Below are 18,300 nucleotides of genomic sequence, written 5' to 3'. Positions count from 1 at the left end.
GTACACGTGTGTACACGTACGTACACGCGCAAGACATTAAGTTAACTTATACAAACCCCCTTACCCCCATAAACTCATGTCATCTATTATACACTTATTTATGTCCTGCCAAACCCCAAAAACAGGACTAAGTGCATACAATACTCACAAGCTTTATTTAAATTGTATACAAATGTATTGCTACTCTAGTTAACTTAACACAACAGTCTTACACGCATTCGATCTCGTGGTCTATCTATAGATAGCATCCCCTTTTTTTTTCCTCTCATATTTACTATGTATTTTATTTATTATACACACTACAATTTCAGTATAAGTTAATGTAGCTTAATTAATAAAGCAAGGCACTGAAAATGCCAAGATGAGTCGCACGACTCCATAAACACAAAGGTTTGGTCCTAGCCTTCCTATTAGTTCTTAGTAGACTTACACATGCAAGTCTCCACGCCCCAGTGAGAATGCCCTTAAAATCAGCAGTGATCTAAAGGAGCAGGTATCAAGCACACTCTTAAGTAGCTCATAACACCTTGCTAAGCCACACCCCCACGGGATACAGCAGTGATAAAAATTAAGCCATAAACGAAAGTTTGACTAAGCCATACTAAAAAGGGTTGGTAAATTTCGTGCCAGCCACCGCGGTCATACGATTAACCCAAACTAATAGGCCCACGGCGTAAAGCGTGTTTAAGATACCTTTGCACTAAAGTTAAAACTTAACTAAGCCGTAAAAAGCTACAGTTACCATAAAATAGACCACGAAAGTGACTTTATAATAATCTGACTACACGATAGCTAAGACCCAAACTGGGATTAGATACCCACTATGCTTAGCCCTAAACATAGATAATTTTACAACAAAATAATTCGCCAGAGGACTACTAGCAATAGCTTAAAACTCAAAGGACTTGGCGGTGCTTTATATCCCTCTAGAGGAGCCTGTTCTATAATCGATAAACCCCGATAAACCTCACCACCCTTTGCTAATTCAGTCTATATACCGCCATCTTCAGCAAACCCTCAAAAGGTAGAATAGTAAGCACAATCATTTTACATAAAAAAGTTAGGTCAAGGTGTAACTTATGGGGTGGGAAGAAATGGGCTACATTTTCTACCCAAGAACATTCCACGAACGTTTTTATGAAATTAAAAACTGAAGGAGGATTTAGTAGTAAATTAAGAATAGAGAGCTTAATTGAATAGGGCCATGAAGCACGCACACACCGCCCGTCACCCTCCTCAAGTAATAAGACACAACCATAACCATATTAACTTAACTAAGACACAAGAGGAGACAAGTCGTAACAAGGTAAGCATACCGGAAGGTGTGCTTGGATTAATCAAAGTGTAGCTTAACTAAAGCGTCTGGCCTACACCCAGAAGATTTCATTACTTATGACCACTTTGAACAAAAGCTAGCCCAACTAACCCCAAACTTAAGTATCACAGACATATAAAGTAAAACATTTAGTTAAATAATAAAAGTATAGGAGATAGAAATTTTAATTGGAGCGATAGAGATAGTACCGTAAGGGAATGATGAAAGACATCTTAACAGTATTAAACAGCAAAGATTACCCCTTTTACCTTTTGCATAATGAACTAGCCAGAAACGACTTAACAAAGAGAACTTAAGCTAAGCTCCCCGAAACCAGACGAGCTACCCATAAACAATCTAAAAGGATCAACTCATCTATGTAGCAAAATAGTGAGAAGATTTGTGGGTAGAGGTGAAAAGCCTAACGAGCCTGGTGATAGCTGGTTGCCCACAAACAGAATTTTAGTTCAACTTTAAATTTACCTAAAAAAAACAAAATTTTAATGTAAATTTAAAATATAGTCTAAGAAGGTACAGCTTCTTAGAATCAGGATACAACCTTTATTAGAGAGTATATACTAACATCACCATAGTTGGCTTAAAAGCAGCCACCAATTGAGAAAGCGTTCCAGCTCAACAAACAATATAACTTAATCCCAATCATATTACATCAACTCCTAATTATACCTCCTGGGCCATTCTATTTAAATATAGAAGCAACAATGCTAGTATGAGTAACAAGAACTATTTTCTCCCCGCATAAGCTTATATCAGAAACGGATAGACCACTGATAGTTAACAATCTGATAATATCAACCCAAAAATGAAATACTTATCTACCCTATTGTTAACCCAACACAGGCATGCATTTAAGGAAAGATTAAAAGGAGTAAAAGGAACTCGGCAAACACAAACCCCGCCTGTTTACCAAAAACATCACCTCCAGCATTTCTAGTATTGGAGGCACTGCCTGCCCAGTGACACTTGTTTAACGGCCGCGGTATCCTGACCGTGCAAAGGTAGCATAATCATTTGTTCTCTAAATAAGGACTTGTATGAATGGCCACACGAGGGTTTAACTGTCTCTTATTCCCAATCAGTGAAATTGACCTTCCCGTGAAGAGGCGGGAATGCCACAATAAGACGAGAAGACCCTATGGAGCTTTAATTAACTAACCCAAACTTATGGATACTAAATACCTACAAGGCATAACATTACACCATTATTGTGGGTTAGCAATTTAGGTTGGGGTGACCTCGGAATATAAAAAAACTCCCGAGTGATTAAAATTTAGACCCACAAGTCAAAATATAACATCACTTATTGATCCAATAATTTTTGATCAACGGAACAAGTTACCCTAGGGATAACAGCGCAATCCTATTCAAGAGTCCATATCGACAATAGGGTTTACGACCTCGATGTTGGATCAGGACATCCTAATGGTGCAGCAGCTATTAAGGGTTCGTTTGTTCAACGATTAAAGTCCTACGTGATCTGAGTTCAGACCGGAGTAATCCAGGTCGGTTTCTATCTATTATATAACCTCCCCCAGTACGAAAGGACAAGGGATGTAAGGCCTACCTCACAAAGGCGCCTTAAAACTAATAGATGAAGTCAACTCAATCTAACCAGTTTATCTCCTCATAAGCCCGAGAAAAGGGGCTTTGTTAGGGTGGCAGAGCCCGGTAACTGCGTAAAACTTAAACCTTTATTATCAGAGGTTCAATTCCTCTCCCTAACAAAATGTTCTTTATCAACATTATCTCTCTTATCATCCCAATCCTTCTTGCCGTAGCCTTCCTCACCCTCGTTGAACGAAAAGTCTTAGGCTACATACAACTTCGAAAAGGGCCTAATATCGTAGGCCCCTACGGCCTCCTTCAACCAATCGCAGATGCAGTAAAACTCTTCACAAAAGAACCTCTACGACCACTTACATCCTCCATATCAATATTCATTCTAGCCCCCATTCTAGCTCTATCACTAGCCCTAACTATATGAATCCCTCTCCCAATGCCCTACCCACTCATTAATATAAACTTAGGAGTCCTATTCATACTAGCAATATCAAGTCTCGCCGTATACTCCATCCTTTGGTCAGGATGAGCCTCAAACTCCAAATACGCTCTAATCGGAGCCCTCCGAGCAGTAGCTCAAACAATCTCATATGAAGTAACACTAGCAATCATTCTCCTATCAGTCCTCCTAATAAACGGGTCATTTACACTATCCACACTAATTATCACCCAAGAACATATATGACTAATCTTTCCGGCCTGGCCCCTAGCCATGATATGATTCATTTCTACTCTAGCAGAAACTAACCGAGCCCCCTTCGACTTAACTGAAGGAGAATCCGAACTAGTTTCTGGATTTAACGTAGAGTATGCAGCGGGTCCTTTTGCCCTATTCTTTCTAGCAGAGTACGCAAATATCATTATAATAAATATCCTCACAACAATTCTATTCTTCGGTGCATTCCACAACCCATTTATACCAGAACTCTACTCTATTAACTTCACTATAAAAACCCTCTTACTAACTATCTGCTTCCTATGAATTCGAGCATCATACCCTCGATTCCGCTATGATCAATTAATACACTTATTGTGAAAAAATTTTCTACCCCTAACTTTAGCCCTATGCATATGACATGTTGCCTTACCCATTATTACCGCGAGTATCCCACCCCAAACATAAGAAATATGTCTGATAAAAGAGTTACTTTGATAGAGTAAATAATAGAGGTTTAAATCCTCTTATTTCTAGAATAATAGGCTTCGAACCTAATCTTAAGAATTCAAAGATCTTCGTGCTACCAAACTTACACTATATTCTACAGTAAGGTCAGCTAAATTAAGCTATCGGGCCCATACCCCGAAAATGTTGGTTATATACCCTTCCCGTACTAATAAAACCCCCTATTCTCACTATTATTATAGCAACTATCATGGCAGGGACCATAATCGTCATACTAAGCTCGCACTGATTACTGATCTGAATTGGATTCGAAATAAACATGCTAGCCATCATCCCTATCCTCATAAAAAAGTATAATCCACGAGCCATAGAAGCCTCTACAAAATATTTTCTTACACAAGCTACTGCCTCAATATTACTAATAATAGGAGTCACCATTAACCTTCTTTACTCCGGCCAATGAGTAATCTCAAAAATCTCAAACCCCATCGCATCCATCATAATAACCACCGCCCTAACAATAAAACTAGGCCTATCTCCATTCCACTTCTGAGTTCCCGAAGTAGCACAAGGAGTAACACTTATATCAGGAATAATCCTACTAACATGACAAAAAATCGCACCTATATCCATCCTATATCAAATCTCCCCATCAATTAACACCAACCTTCTTATACTAATAGCCCTCGCATCCGTTCTAGTAGGAGGCTGAGGCGGACTAAATCAAACTCAACTACGAAAAATCATAGCATACTCCTCCATTGCCCACATAGGCTGAATAGCCGCTATCATTATTTACAACCCTACAATAATAATCCTAAACTTAACTTTATATATTCTAATAACACTATCTACCTTCATACTATTCATATTAAACTCATCCACCACAACCTTATCCTTATCCCACATATGAAATAAATTTCCCCTAATCACCTCCATAATCTTAATCTTAATATTATCCCTAGGAGGACTACCCCCATTATCTGGCTTCATCCCTAAATGAATAATTATTCAAGAATTAACAAAAAATAACATAATTATTATTCCAACACTAATAGCCATCACCGCTCTACTTAACTTATATTTCTACCTGCGACTCACATATAGCACCGCACTTACCATATTCCCGTCCACAAATAACATAAAAATAAAATGACAATTCGAGTACACAAAAAAGGCAACCCTACTACCCCCCTTAATCATTATCTCAACTATACTACTCCCGCTAACACCTATATTATCAGTCTTGGACTAGGAGTTTAGGTTAGACCAGACCAAGAGCCTTCAAAGCTCTAAGCAAGTGCTATACACTTAACCCCTGACCAAATCACCTCTAAGGGCTGCAAGAATCTATCTTACATCAATTGAATGCAAATCAAACACTTTAATTAAGCTAAGCCCTCCCTAGATTGGTGAGCTTCTACCTCACGAAATTTTAGTTAACAGCTAAATACCCTAGTAACTGGCTTCAATCTACCTTCTCCCGCCGCGTAGAAAAAAAAGGCGGGAGAAGCCCCGGCGGCGTCTAGGCTGCTTCTTTGAATTTGCAATTCAATATGAAAATTCACCACAGAGCTTGGCAAAAAGAGGACTTAAACCTCTATTTTTAGATTTACAGTCTAATGCTTTTATCAGCCATTTTACCTATGTTCATTAACCGATGACTGTTCTCTACTAATCACAAAGATATTGGTACTTTATACTTACTATTTGGAGCATGAGCCGGCATAGTAGGCACTGCCTTGAGCCTCCTCATCCGAGCCGAACTAGGTCAGCCCGGTACTTTACTAGGCGACGATCAAATTTATAACGTCGTCGTAACCGCCCATGCTTTCGTAATAATCTTCTTCATAGTCATGCCCATTATAATTGGGGGCTTTGGAAACTGACTAGTGCCATTAATAATTGGTGCTCCGGACATGGCATTCCCCCGAATAAATAACATGAGCTTCTGACTTCTTCCTCCATCTTTTCTTCTACTATTAGCATCTTCTATGGTAGAAGCAGGTGCAGGAACGGGGTGGACCGTTTACCCCCCACTGGCTGGCAATCTGGCCCATGCAGGAGCATCCGTTGATCTTACAATTTTCTCCTTACATTTAGCCGGAGTCTCTTCTATTTTAGGGGCAATTAATTTCATTACTACTATTATCAACATAAAACCCCCTGCAATATCCCAGTATCAAACCCCCCTATTTGTATGATCAGTACTAATTACAGCAGTTCTACTCCTACTATCCCTGCCTGTACTGGCTGCTGGAATTACAATACTTTTAACAGACCGTAATCTTAATACGACATTTTTCGATCCCGCTGGAGGAGGAGACCCTATCCTATATCAACACTTATTCTGATTCTTCGGACATCCTGAAGTTTACATTCTTATCCTGCCAGGGTTCGGAATAATTTCTCACATTGTCACTTACTACTCAGGGAAAAAAGAGCCTTTCGGCTATATAGGAATAGTATGGGCAATAATATCTATTGGGTTTTTAGGCTTTATCGTATGAGCTCACCATATGTTTACTGTAGGAATAGACGTAGACACACGAGCATACTTCACATCCGCCACTATAATTATCGCTATTCCAACAGGAGTAAAAGTATTTAGTTGACTGGCAACACTTCACGGAGGCAATATTAAATGATCTCCAGCTATGCTATGAGCTTTAGGGTTTATTTTCTTATTCACAGTAGGCGGGCTAACAGGCATTGTCCTAGCTAATTCGTCCTTAGACATCGTTCTTCATGATACGTATTATGTTGTAGCTCATTTTCACTATGTGCTCTCAATGGGAGCAGTTTTTGCCATTATGGGAGGATTTGCCCACTGATTCCCCTTATTCTCAGGTTATACTCTTAACGATACTTGAGCAAAGATTCACTTTACAATTATATTTGTGGGAGTAAATATAACTTTCTTCCCTCAGCATTTCCTAGGTTTATCCGGAATACCTCGTCGGTACTCTGACTATCCAGATGCATATACCACCTGAAATACCGTCTCCTCTATAGGATCGTTTATCTCGCTTACAGCGGTGATGCTTATAATTTTTATAATCTGAGAGGCCTTTGCATCCAAACGAGAAGTTGCTATAGTAGAACTTACTACAACTAATATTGAATGACTACATGGATGTCCCCCTCCATATCACACGTTCGAAGAACCTACATATGTAATCCAAAAATAAGAAAGGAAGGAATCGAACCCCCTAAAATTGGTTTCAAGCCAATGTCATAACCACTATGTCTTTCTCAATCAGGAGGTATTAGTAAAATATTACATAACTTTGTCAAGGTTAAATTATAGGTGAAACCCCTATATACCTCTATGGCGTACCCATTTCAACTCGGATTACAGGACGCAACCTCCCCTATTATAGAGGAGCTACTTCATTTTCATGACCATACACTAATAATTGTATTCTTAATCAGTTCTTTAGTTCTCTACATCATTTCCCTAATATTGACTACAAAATTAACTCATACAAGCACAATAGACGCACAGGAAGTAGAAACAGTATGAACTATCCTACCCGCCATTATCCTAATCCTAATCGCTCTACCTTCCCTCCGAATCCTTTATATAATAGACGAAATCAATAACCCCTCTTTAACCGTGAAAACAATAGGCCACCAATGATACTGAAGCTATGAATATACTGATTATGAAGACTTAAACTTTGACTCCTACATAATCCCAACACAAGAATTAAAGCCAGGAGAACTCCGACTATTAGAAGTAGACAACCGAGTTGTCCTCCCAATAGAAATAACCATCCGAATACTTATTTCTTCAGAAGACGTTTTGCATTCATGAGCTGTTCCATCACTAGGTCTAAAAACTGACGCTATTCCAGGACGACTAAACCAAACCACCCTTATAGCCATACGACCGGGACTGTATTATGGCCAGTGCTCTGAAATCTGCGGATCTAACCATAGCTTTATACCCATTGTTCTTGAAATAGTCCCCCTATCTTATTTTGAAACCTGATCTGCCTTAATAGTATAACCTAGACTAGACTTACTCATTAAGAAGCTATAAAGCATTAACCTTTTAAGTTAAAGACTGGGAGTTTTAACCTCCCCTTAATGAAATGCCACAGCTAGACACATCCACCTGATTTATTATAATCTTTTCAATATTTCTCACCCTCTTCATTCTATTCCAACTAAAAATTTCAAATCACCACTACCCGGAAAACCCAATAACCAAGTCTACTAAAATCACTAGTCAACATAATCCTTGAGAAAACAAATGAACGAAAATTTATTCGCCTCTTTCGCTGCCCCCTCAATAATAGGTCTCCCTATTGTAGTACTGATCGTCATATTCCCTTCCATTTTATTCCCAGCACCCAATCGCCTAATCAATAATCGGTTAATCTCCATTCAGCAATGATTAATTCAATTAACATCAAAACAAATACTAGCAATTCATAATCAAAAGGGACGAACCTGAGCTCTCATACTTATATCACTAATTCTATTCATTGGTTCAACTAACCTACTTGGACTACTACCCCACTCATTTACGCCCACGACACAACTCTCTATAAACCTCGGAATAGCAATCCCCCTATGAGCAGGGACAGTAATTACCGGTTTCCGCTATAAGACCAAAGCATCCTTGGCACACTTTCTACCCCAAGGCACCCCTCTTCCCCTAATTCCAATACTAGTAATCATCGAAACTATTAGTCTATTCATTCAACCCATAGCTCTAGCCGTTCGATTAACCGCCAATATTACTGCAGGACACCTCCTAATCCATTTGATTGGAGGGGCTACCTTAGCTCTTATTAATATTAGCGCGACCACAGCTTTCATCACTTTTATTATTTTAATTCTATTTACGATTCTAGAGTTTGCTGTTGCCTTAATTCAAGCCTATGTCTTTACCTTACTAGTAAGTCTATACTTACATGACAACACCTAATGACCCACCAAACTCACGCTTACCATATAGTTAACCCAAGCCCATGACCGCTAACAGGAGCCCTTTCTGCCCTTCTTATAACATCGGGTCTTATCATATGATTTCACTATAACTCAATATCCCTACTTACATTAGGATTCACAACCAACCTGCTAACCATATACCAGTGATGACGAGATGTGATCCGAGAAGGCACATTCCAAGGACATCACACCCCTATTGTACAAAAAGGACTACGGTACGGAATAGTTCTTTTTATTGTATCAGAAGTATTTTTCTTTGCAGGCTTCTTTTGAGCCTTTTACCATTCCAGCCTAGCCCCTACTCCTGAACTTGGAGGTTGCTGACCTCCCACCGGCATTATTCCTCTTAACCCACTAGAAGTTCCTCTACTCAACACCTCAGTCCTCCTAGCCTCCGGAGTATCTATTACTTGAGCCCATCATAGTTTAATAGAAGGCAATCGTAAACACATACTTCAAGGCCTATTTATTACAATCTCCTTAGGCGTATATTTTACACTATTACAGGCCTCCGAATACTACGAGACATCTTTTACAATCTCCGACGGAGTGTACGGATCTACCTTTTTTATAGCTACTGGGTTTCACGGACTACATGTAATTATTGGCTCCACATTCCTTATCGTGTGCTTTCTCCGACAACTATACTACCACTTCACATCAAACCACCACTTCGGATTTGAAGCCGCTGCATGATATTGACACTTTGTTGATGTAGTCTGACTATTCTTATATGTATCTATTTATTGATGAGGATCCTATTTCTTTAGTATAACTAGTACAATTGACTTCCAATCAGTTAGCTCCAGATCAACCTGGAAAGAAGTAATAAACGTAATACTAACCTTGATAACTAATGTAACCCTAGCGTCCTTACTTGTACTAATCGCATTCTGACTTCCCCAACTAAATATTTATACAGACAAGACAAGCCCCTACGAATGTGGTTTTGACCCCATGGGATCTGCTCGCCTACCTTTCTCTATAAAATTCTTCCTAGTTGCCATCACATTCCTGCTTTTCGACCTAGAAATCGCACTCCTACTCCCACTTCCCTGAGCGTCACAAACCAACAAGTTGACAACAATACTTATCATAGCACTCCTACTAATCTCCCTCCTAGCTGCAAGCCTAGCGTACGAATGAACCGAAAAGGGGCTAGAATGAACCGAATATGATAATTAGTTTAAGCCAAAACAAATGATTTCGACTCATTAGATTATGATTTATCTCATAATTATCATATGTCCATAGTATATATTAATATCTTTCTGGCATTCATTCTTTCTCTAATAGGTATACTTGTTTATCGATCACACCTAATATCATCGCTACTATGCTTAGAGGGCATAATATTATCACTATTTGTAATAATATCTGTAACTATTCTCAACAACCACCTTACATTAGCCAGCATGATACCAATCGTACTACTAGTATTTGCTGCCTGCGAAGCAGCATTAGGACTATCTCTACTAGTTATAGTATCTAACACCTACGGGACTGATTACGTACAAAACCTAAACCTCTTACAATGCTAAAAATTATCATCCCCACTATCATACTGATCCCCCTTACATGAGTATCAAAGCCTAACATAATCTGAATTAACACGACAACATATGGTTTGCTAATCAGCTTAATCAGCTTATTCTACCTGAATCAACCAAATGATAATACATTGAACCCCTCCTTAATATTTTTCTCTGACTCCCTATCAGCACCGCTACTAGCACTTACAACATGACTTCTACCCCTTATACTTATAGCAAGCCAACACCATTTATCAAAAGAACCCTTAACTCGAAAAAAACTATATATTTCAATACTGATTCTTCTCCAGTTGTTCCTAATTATAACTTTCACCGCCTCTGAACTTATCTTCTTTTACATCCTATTTGAGGCAACACTAATCCCAACCCTGATCATTATTACCCGATGGGGGAATCAAACTGAACGACTAAACGCAGGGCTCTACTTCTTATTTTATACTTTAATAGGATCTCTCCCACTCCTAGTAGCTCTCCTTTACATCCACAATTTCATGGGCTCCCTAAATTTTCTCATAATTCAATACTGAATTCAACCTCTGCCAAACTCCTGATCTAATGTTTTCTTATGATTGGCATGCATGATAGCATTCATAGTAAAGATACCTCTATACGGCCTCCACTTGTGACTACCAAAAGCACACGTAGAGGCCCCTATTGCCGGCTCCATGGTACTTGCCGCCGTACTCCTGAAATTAGGAGGCTATGGCATGATACGAATTACAACCCTACTAAACCCCCTGACCAACTTCATAGCGTATCCTTTCATAATATTATCTCTATGAGGCATAATCATAACAAGCTCTATCTGTCTCCGTCAAACAGATCTAAAATCCCTAATTGCATACTCCTCAGTTAGTCATATGGCACTCGTTATTGTAGCGGTTCTTATTCAAACACCATGAAGTTATATAGGTGCAACAGCCCTAATAATTGCCCATGGTTTAACATCCTCGATGCTATTCTGCTTAGCCAACTCCAATTACGAACGAATCCATAGCCGTACTATGATTCTCGCACGAGGACTTCAAACCCTCCTTCCCCTGATAGCAGCCTGATGGTTATTAGCAAGCCTCACAAATCTGGCTCTTCCTCCAACAATTAATCTTATCGGAGAACTATTTGTAGTGATATCCTCATTCTCATGATCCAACATTACTATTATTCTAATAGGAATTAACATCACCATCACTGCCCTATACTCACTTTATATACTAATCACCACACAGCGTGGTAAATATTCCCACCATATCAAAAATATCAAACCGTCATTCACACGAGAAAATGCCCTAATAACCTTGCATCTACTGCCTCTACTCCTCCTATCCCTTAACCCTAAAATTATTCTCGGTCCCATCTACTGTAAGCATAGTTTAACAAAAACATTAGATTGTGAATCTAATAATAAAAGCTCAAACCTTTTTGCTTACCGAAAAAGTACTGCAAGAACTGCTAACTCATGCTCCCATGTATAAGAACATGGCTTTTTCAACTTTTATAGGATAGAAGTAATCCATTGGTCTTAGGAACCAAAAAATTGGTGCAACTCCAAATAAAAGTAATAAATATATTTACTTCATGCATAATCACAGCTCTAGTCATTCTTACTTTGCCCATCATTATAACCTCTACTAAACTCTACAAAAATAAGCTATACCCATACTATGTAAAAACCGCTACTTCTTACGCATTCATAATTAGCATAATTCCCACAATAATATTCATCTACTCAGGACAGGAAACAATTGTTTCAAACTGACATTGAATAACAATCCAGACCATAAAACTATCCATGAGTTTTAAATTAGACTACTTCTCAATAATCTTTGTGCCCGTAGCCCTTTTTGTCACGTGGTCTATTATAGAGTTTTCTATATGATATATACACTCCGATCCTTATATTAACCGATTTTTCAAGTATCTTCTCTTATTTCTTATTACTATAATAGTCTTAGTCACCGCAAACAACATATTCCAACTATTCATTGGCTGAGAAGGAGTTGGCATTATATCATTTTTACTTATTGGATGATGATACGGCCGAACCGATGCAAATACAGCTGCCCTACAAGCTATCCTCTATAACCGTATTGGAGATGTAGGCTTCATTATAACCATAGCATGGTTTCTATTGAACTTAAACACATGAGACCTTCAACAAATCTTTATTACAACAAACGATAATTTTAATTTGCCGCTACTTGGCTTACTATTAGCAGCTACCGGTAAATCTGCTCAATTCGGCTTACATCCCTGACTCCCCTCAGCCATAGAAGGCCCCACTCCTGTATCAGCCCTACTTCACTCAAGCACAATAGTTGTAGCAGGAGTATTTCTTCTTATCCGCTTTCATCCACTAATAGAGCATAATCAAACTATTCAAACCCTCACTTTATGCTTAGGGGCTATTACTACACTATTTACTGCAATCTGCGCTCTTACACAGAACGATATCAAAAAAATTGTAGCGTTCTCTACCTCAAGCCAACTAGGCCTAATAATAGTAACAATTGGCATTAACCAGCCTTACCTAGCCTTCTTACACATCTGCACTCACGCATTTTTTAAAGCTATGTTATTCATATGTTCAGGGTCAATTATCCACAGCCTAAACGATGAACAAGACATTCGAAAGATAGGTGGCCTATTTAAAGTCCTTCCCTTCACCACAACTTCCCTGATTGTCGGAAGCCTCGCATTAACAGGCATACCTTTCCTTACAGGATTCTACTCCAAAGACCTGATCATCGAGTCCGCTAACACGTCGAATACCAACGCCTGAGCCCTCTTAATTACACTCGTTGCCACATCCCTAACCGCTGCCTACAGCACCCGAATTATATTCTTCGCTCTACTAGGCCAGCCCCGCTTCTCCCCTATAATCCTTATCAACGAGAATAATCCTCTCCTAATTAACTCTATTAAACGACTCCTTATCGGAAGTGTATTTGCAGGATACATTATCTCCCACAGCATCACACCCACCACCATCCCACAGATAACTATGCCTCATTATCTAAAAATGATAGCCCTTGCAGTAACTATCTTGGGTTTCATCCTGGCACTAGAACTAAACCTTACCATACAAGGACTCAAATTTAACTATCCATCTAATTACTTTAAATTTTCCACCCTCCTTGGCTATTATCCAACCATTATGCACCGCCTCACACCTAAAACAAGTTTAACCATCAGCCAGAAATCAGCATCTATACTTCTGGACTCCATCTGACTAGAAAACATCCTACCCAAATCAATCTCGTAATTTCCAAATAAAATCTTCTACCCTTATTTCAAATCAAAAGGGTCTCATCAAGCTCTATTTCCTATCGTTCATACTAACTATAATTCTCAGCCTACTAATCCTTAATTACCACGGGTAACTTCCATGATAACCAACACACCAGTTAACAGCGACCAACCTGTAACAATCACCAACCAGGTTCCATAACTATATAAAGCCGCAATACCCATAGCCTCTTCACTAAAAAACCCAGAGTCCCCCGTATCATAAATTACCCAATCCCCTATTCCATTAAACTTTAATACTACCTCCACCTCATCATCCTTCAAAATATAGCAAGCAGTCAACAACTCAGACAATAGACCAGTAATAAAAGCCGCTAGAACAGCCTTATTTGAAACTCACACCTCAGGGTATTGCTCAGTAGCCATAGCAGTTGTATAACCAAATACTACTAATATACCCCCAATAAATTAAAACACTATCAGCCCTAAAAAAGAACCCCCAAAATTCAGAACAATCGCACAACCAATCCCACCGCTAATAATTAGCACAAGCCCACCATAAATAGGAGATGGTTTAGTGGCAAAACCCACAAAACTCATCACAAAAACGATACTTAAAATAAATACAATGTATGTTATCATTATTCCTACATGGAATTTAACCATGACTAATGACATGAAAAATCATCGTTGTATTTCAACTATAAGAACATTAATGACCAACATTCGAAAAACCCACCCACTAGCCAAAATTGTCAACAATTCATTCATTGACCTCCCAGCGCCATCTAACATCTCTGCTTGATGGAATTTCGGGTCCTTATTAGGAGTATGCTTGATTCTACAGATTCTAACAGGTTTATTTCTAGCTATACACTACACATCGGACACGGCCACAGCTTTTTCATCGGTCACCCACATCTGTCGAGACGTTAACTACGGCTGAATTATCCGCTATATACATGCAAATGGCGCTTCCATATTCTTCATCTGCCTATTCATACATGTGGACGAGGCCTATACTATGGATCCTATGTATTCATAGAAACATGAAACATTGGAATTGTACTACTATTCGCAACCATAGCCACAGCATTCATAGGCTATGTACTGCCGTGAGGACAAATATCATTTTGAGGGGCAACTGTAATCACTAACCTTCTCTCCGCCATCCCCTATATCGGAACCAACTTAGTAGAGTGAATCTGAGGTGGCTTCTCAGTAGACAAAGCAACCTTAACACGATTCTTTGCATTTCATTTTATCTTTCCATTCATCATCGCAGCTCTAGCAATAGTACACCTCCTATTTCTACACGAAACCGGATCCAACAACCCCTCAGGAATCACATCAGACTCAGACAAAATTCCGTTTCACCCCTACTACACAATTAAAGATATCCTAGGAATCCTACTCCTGCTCCTAGTCTTAATATCACTAGTTTTATTTTCACCAGACCTATTAGGAGATCCAGACAACTACACCCCTGCAAACCCCCTAAACACCCCTCCACATATCAAACCTGAATGATACTTCCTATTCGCCTATGCCATCCTACGATCTATCCCTAATAAATTAGGAGGTGTACTCGCCCTAGTATTCTCCATCCTAATTTTAGCATTCATTCCATTCCTCCACACATCTAAGCAACGCAGTATAATATTCCGACCCCTCAGCCAATGCCTATTCTGACTTTTAGTCGCCGATCTTCTCACTTTAACTTGGATTGGAGGACAGCCAGTTGAACACCCTTTCATCATTATCGGACAGGTCGCCTCAATTCTATATTTCACCATCCTATTGATTCTAATGCCAACAATTAGCGTTATCGAAAATAATCTTCTAAAATGAAGAGTCTTTGTAGTATAATCATTACCTTGGTCTTGTAAACCAAAAATGGAGAGTAGTCGCCCTCCCTAAGACTCAAGGAAGAAGCTCTTGCTCCACCATCAGCACCCAAAGCTGAAATTCTTCTTAAACTATTCCCTGACACCCCTACATTCATATATTGGACCACCTCTACTGTGCTATGTCAGTATCTCCAAAAAATCCTTCTTTCCTCCCCTATGTACGTCGTGCATTAATGGCTTGCCCCATGCATATAAGCATGTACATGATATTATATCTTTACATAGGACATGTCTAGTCCAATTCCACAACCCATTGATCCTCAACAGTAACTAGATGCATATCACTTAGTCCAATAAGGGCTTAATCACCATGCCTCGAGAAACCATCAATCCTTGCCTGTAATGTCACTCTTCTCGCTCCGGGCCCATGCTAATGTGGGGGTTACTATCATGAAACTATACCTGGCATCTGGTTCTTACCTCAGGGCCATGACTCTATTTATTCCAATCCTACTAATTCTCGCAAATGGGACATCTCGATGGACTAGTGACTAATCAGCCCATGATCACACATAACTGTGGTGTCATGCATTTGGTATCTTTTATTTTTAGGGGGGAATCTGCTATCACTCATCTATGACCGCAACGGCACTAACTCTAACTTATCTTCTGCTCTCAGGGAATATGCCCGTCGCGGCCCTAATGCAGTCAAATAACTTGTAGCTGGACTTATTCATTATCATTTATCAACTCACGCATAAAATCAAGGTGCTATTCAGTCAATGGTTTCAGGACATATAATTCTAGGACACACGTGTGTACACGTACGTACACGTGTGTACACGTACGTACACGTGTGTACACGTACGTACACGTGTGTACACGTACGTACACGTGTGTACACGTACGTACACGTGTGTACACGTACGTACACGTGTGTACACGTACGTACACGTGTGTACACGTACGTACACGTGTGTACACGTACGTACACGTGTGTACACGTACGTACACGTGTGTACACGTACGTACACGTACGTACACGTACGTACACGTGTGTACACGTACGTACACGTGTGTACACGTACGTACACGTGTGTACACGTACGTACACGCGCAAGACATTAAGTTAACTTATACAAACCCCCCTTACCCCCATAAACTCATGTCATCTATTATACACTTATTTATGTCCTGCCAAACCCCAAAAACAGGACTAAGTGCATACAATACTCACAAGCTTTATTTAAATTGTATACAAATGTATTGCTACTCTAGTTAACTTAACACAACAGTCTTACACGCATTCGATCTCGTGGTCTATCTATAGATAGCATCCCCTTTTTTTTTCCTCTCATATTTACTATGTATTTTATTTATTATACACACTACAATTTCAGTATAAGTTAATGTAGCTTAATTAATAAAGCAAGGCACTGAAAATGCCAAGATGAGTCGCACGACTCCATAAACACAAAGGTTTGGTCCTAGCCTTCCTATTAGTTCTTAGTAGACTTACACATGCAAGTCTCCACGCCCCAGTGAGAATGCCCTTAAAATCAGCAGTGATCTAAAGGAGCAGGTATCAAGCACACTCTTAAGTAGCTCATAACACCTTGCTAAGCCACACCCCCACGGGATACAGCAGTGATAAAAATTAAGCCATAAACGAAAGTTTGACTAAGCCATACTAAAAAGGGTTGGTAAATTTCGTGCCAGCCACCGCGGTCATACGATTAACCCAAACTAATAGGCCCACGGCGTAAAGCGTGTTTAAGATACCTTTGCACTAAAGTGCCGTAAAAAGCTACAGTTACCATAAAATAGACCACGAAAGTGACTTTATAATAATCTGACTACACGATAGCTAAGACCCAAACTGGGATTAGATACCCCACTATGCTTAGCCCTAAACATAGATAATTTTACAACAAAATAATTCGCCAGAGGACTACTAGCAATAGCTTAAAACTCAAAGGACTTGGCGGTGCTTTATATCCCTCTAGAGGAGCCTGTTCTATAATCGATAAACCCCGATAAACCTCACCACCCTTTGCTAATTCAGTCTATATACCGCCATCTTCAGCAAACCCTCAAAAGGTAGAATAGTAAGCACAATCATTTTACATAAAAAAGTTAGGTCAAGGTGTAACTTATGGGGTGGGAAGAAATGGGCTACATTTTCTACCCAAGAACATTCCACGAACGTTTTTATGAAATTAAAAACTGAAGGAGGATTTAGTAGTAAATTAAGAATAGAGAGCTTAATTGAATAGGGCCATGAAGCACGCACACACCGCCCGTCACCCTCCTCAAGTAATAAGACACAACCATAACCATATTAACTTAACTAAGACACAAGAGGAGACAAGTCGTAACAAGGTAAGCATACCGGAAGGTGTGCTTGGATTAATCAAAGTGTAGCTTAACTAAAGCGTCTGGCCTACACCCAGAAGATTTCATTACTTATGACCACTTTGAACAAAAGCTAGCCCAACTAACCCCAAACTTAAGTATCACAGACATATAAAGTAAAACATTTAGTTAAATAATAAAAGTATAGGAGATAGAAATTTTAATTGGAGCGATAGAGATAGTACCGTAAGGGAATGATGAAAGACATCTTAACAGTATTAAACAGCAAAGATTACCCCTTTTACCTTTTGC

The 18,300-nt window shown here is 39.3% G+C and overlaps 2 pseudogenes; both read left to right on the top strand.

Moving 5' to 3' along the window:
- Positions 1–385: 385 nt before the first annotated feature.
- LOC144309990 (18S ribosomal RNA) lies at positions 386–1,339 on the top strand (annotated as a pseudogene).
- Positions 1,340–17,107: 15,768 nt separating this feature from the next.
- LOC144309989 (18S ribosomal RNA) lies at positions 17,108–18,048 on the top strand (annotated as a pseudogene).
- The last annotated feature ends 252 nt before the right edge of the window (positions 18,049–18,300 follow it).

The sequence above is a fragment of the Canis aureus genome, unplaced genomic scaffold (genome assembly GCF_053574225.1).
Source record: "Canis aureus isolate CA01 unplaced genomic scaffold, VMU_Caureus_v.1.0 ptg000323l_RagTag, whole genome shotgun sequence".
NCBI lineage: Eukaryota > Metazoa > Chordata > Mammalia > Carnivora > Canidae > Canis > Canis aureus.
The sequence above is the reverse complement of the archived record's forward strand: the minus strand, read 5'-3'. Positions and strand labels throughout refer to the sequence as shown.